The following is a 4371-nucleotide window of genomic DNA, read 5'->3' as shown; positions in this document are numbered from 1 at the left end:
GATGATCTTTTTAAATGAGAAAGGGGTCGTGTGCTAGCTTATTTGAAAGGTTATTTAATTCTCTATCCTGTTATACAGGGTGAGGCAGATAAAGGGCCTATTAGAAATATCTCGAGAACTAAAGTTAAGAGAATCATGAAAATTGGAATACAGGGGTTTTGAAGTATGAACTATTTAATGAAAATATTTTGGTCTCTTTACTACTTCCGGTTATACCAGAAGTTGATTGTAACTTCGTTTTTTCAAATGCGACACCCTATATATTTTTACATTTTTGGATTCTGCTCGATGTCTTCTTTCTTAAAATATAGGTTTTGTAATATTATATAGGGTAGTTTAAAAGATAATTACGGTTTTTTATAAATTTTGTAGCAAACTTCACACCCTGTAGAATTGTACTGAGTTGATATCAAAAACTCCATTTATGTCAAAGTGATTTTTAGTATAGTTTATTATTATTGAAAATTATTAATATGGCGAAATGTTTAATTTTAGTGTACAGGGTTGGTCGAAACTCGGAATGAGTATTATCTGAGTTTTCTTAAATGGAACACCATGTATTTTAGTATTGTAATGAAATTATATTTGTAAGCTTTGTGAATGTTTGTTATTACAGTAGGTACGGAACGCAGCCAGCAGCTTGTTTCCAAGTGACGCACTTATTCAATGAATTTGATATTTGTCACTCTGTTTTAATTTAGCTATTGTCAGATAGATAAAATAATTTGTTAGATTTTGGAAGCATAAACTTTTAATTGTTGATTCTCTATTTTTAGGTTTGTATAATTTGTTAGCATATAATTTTGTAATTAGTAATAAACTCTATTTTTAGACAATCAACTTTTGTTTTGATGCACCATGGAACATTATAAATCAACAATTGTCACGTTTGTGCAAGAAATACGTGAGTATACAATCAATATTTAAATATAACTGAAGAATAAATCCGTTTATAAGTTAATTATTAATTACTATGGAGAGACTAAGATTGAACAAAAAGAAAAATTTTACATTCCAAATCACCTATGGCCAATAAAATATCACACACAACTTGCCAATCTACCTGAATATAAAAGAGTTTTAACAACACTAAAAAAACGTGGTCAAACACGAAATGTATGGTTTAATTTAAATCAAAGTACAGTGGAACCTCGATAAGTCGGATTAATCGGGACCGCGGCCGATCCGGGTTATCGAAAATTCGAGTTACCCGGAGAATATGGTAAAAATTAGTAAAATAAATATTTCTAATAGGAAAATACACATTATAATTGCAAAAATATGAAATACATATGCACAGTACATCTAAATTACGTACAGTTGTATACACTATTGTTTATTTCTTGGTAAAAAACTTGTTTTTTCTGATGAAAATCGGTCCGGGTTAGCCGGATTTCCGGGTTATCGGGGGCCGACTTATCGGGGTTCCACTGTACTTTAAACATTTACAAAGATGAGAGTGGAAATATGGCAATAGAAGATTATCTTTTAGAAGAAGTTCAACAATACACATCTCCACACACTTCTCATGAAGATTTAATACAGATTTTGGAAAAATTATCCAAAAATAAAGAAGAAAATCAAATACAAATAAATCCAAACATAAATAAAATTTCCGAAAAGTTCATAGTTGATAGATTTAATGGTAATAATGTTAATGTAAATCAGTGGCTATCAACATATGAGAGTGAATGTAACCGATTTAATATTACAAAAGATGTTGAAAAAATTGAAATTTTATGATTGGTTTTAGAAAATACTGCTAAAGACTGGTATACAACTGCAATTCACAATGGAGAATTTGGAGAGAAAATTTCTTAAAAACCTTTGCAGATAAAGGATGGTATCCAGTGACACATGCTATAAATTACAAATTTTTGAATGGTTCACTCTTAGACTATGCCTTAAAGAAAGAATGTCTACTACTAGAAACTAACAAAAATATAGATACCATAACTTTAATAAATCTCATTGCAGTAGGATTACCAAAATTTGTAAGAGAGAAAATAGATAGACAAAATTTAAACAATACACAAGACTTATTTAATGAATTACGAAGATACGAAAAAATACTCGATAAGAATTTTATAGAGGAGATAAATGATGTTAAAAAAACTACAAAACCAGTAACCAAGAAAAATTTTAAAACCCCATGCAAAATTTGTGAAGAAAAATGTTAGAGTAACCGCTATCACCCAGAAAATATATGTTGGTACAAATCAGAAACAAATAAAAATATGTCTACAAATTCAATTTTAGAAGTTGAATTAAACACAGAAGACCAAAAAAACTAAGTTTCCCACCATTAATCAAAATTGATGTATTGCTGAATAACAAACTGAACGTTACAGGAATTTATGATCCTGGATCAAATGTTACAGTAAAAAACTCCAAACTATTACAACTAAAAAATCAAGAAAAAGATGAACAAAGCGGTACATTAAAATAGATTAATGGTAGGGGAAAAACTAATGGCTTAGTAACATTAAAAGCAAAAATTTTAGATGCAGAAAATAATATAAATGCATTTATTTTAGAAAGTAAGGAATTTGATAATGATCTCATATTGGGATTAGATACAATAAAAAAATTTAGATTGACCCATGATGGGAATTTAAACACACAAAAATTAAAAGATATCGCAGAAATAGAAGACATAGGCAAACCATCTCAAGAATATGAAGTGAATTTCAATCAAGGAATAGACACTAATCAATTTACAATTAATACAGAACACTTAGAATCAGGTCAAAAGGAAATAATAAATACCCTAGTGAATGAATATGAACAAATATTTGCTAAGAACAAATTTGATGTAGGCAAAGTAAAGAATTATGAAGCCTTCAATGAACTATAAACAGAAAAATATTGCTATAAAAGGCCATACAGATGTTCAATAGAAGATAGAACGGAGATAGAAAAACAGATTGCAGAATTATTAAAGCATAATTTGATTGAATAATCATACAGTCCTTTTGCAGCACCAGTCAATTTGGCATTAAACAGAGATGAAGGAAAAAGAAATCGACTATGTATCGACTTTAGAGACCTTAATAAGATAGTAGTTCCTCAATGACAACCTTTTCCTTTAATAGAAGACTTAATGATTAAGACTATCGATTGCAAATATTTTACAACTCTAGATATAAACTCTGCTTTTTGGTCCATACCTCTAAGAATTAATAGACCAAAAACAGGATTCATAACTCAAGAAGGTCATTATCAATGGACATGTCTCCCATTTGGCCTTAAGACTTCGCCAGCAATGTTTCAAAGGATCCTAGGAAATATTATCAAGAAATATGATTTATCTGGAAATGCAGTAAATTATATTGACGACATATTAATTTTTTCAAAAACATTTACTGAACATATAACACACATTAGAAAATTGCTGGATGCTATACAAAAAGAAGGACTTAGACTGAAATTTACGAAGTGTAGATTTGCATCTAAGTCGGTTAGATATTTGGGTCATTTAATAGAAGATAATACAATTACACCTCTTAAGGATAACTTCTTTTTTTTTTTTTTAGTGAATTTGATGGCCTTGGCCGCGCCACAGACATTTTGTTATTTTAAAAACAAACAAATTTGATTTTTCAATCAGAGGAATTTTTTCTGTATTTCTAACTCTAAATACATAACAAACTAACATTATTATCTACAATTATTATCTAAATAATACTCTGTTTTGGTTGTTCATTTTTTTTTGTAAATTTTTATTTTTTTTTGTATTTTTTTGCATTTTTTTATATTGTTAATTTGTTTTTTTTTATTAATTTTTTTTATTGTTATTTTTTATAAATTGTTTTTTTTTATTACGCTAAGACGTAAACCCGATTCATCCTCGCGGAGGTTTACATCTTCTTAGTTTTTTTTTTGCTTTTTTTTTATTTTTTCTGTTTTTTTTTTCTTTTTTTTTTTTTCTTTTCTTTTTCTCTTTTTTTTGTTCTTTTCTTTTTTCAGCTATAATATACAATAATTACTTAAATCTACAGGATTTAAAACAAAATAACAACAAAACAAACATGTTTGTTTTGTTTTAACAAACATGCCTGCTTTGTTTTAACAAAATTTTTTAAATACAGGGTAAATTTTATTGCTACAATCTACACACACCGGCAAAATTAGCCGAACACGTTAAAAATGGGACATGTTTGATGTCTCGTATTTCATAAACCAGTGGTCCGATTTGAGTGATTCTTTTAGTATGTTATAGCCCTATTATTTAAGAATATCGTTGTAATAATACTGTTGCTGGATAGGTAAATACCATTTTATACCGGGTGTACTAATCATACTGTGTTTTTTTCTTAAAGTTTGGAACACCCTGTGGAATATTGTAGCATATGTAAAATATTAGAATTA

Source organism: Diabrotica virgifera, chromosome 8 (assembly GCF_917563875.1).
Source record: "Diabrotica virgifera virgifera chromosome 8, PGI_DIABVI_V3a".
Classification (NCBI taxonomy): domain Eukaryota; kingdom Metazoa; phylum Arthropoda; class Insecta; order Coleoptera; family Chrysomelidae; genus Diabrotica; species Diabrotica virgifera.
Note: the sequence above shows the minus strand (reverse complement) of the source record.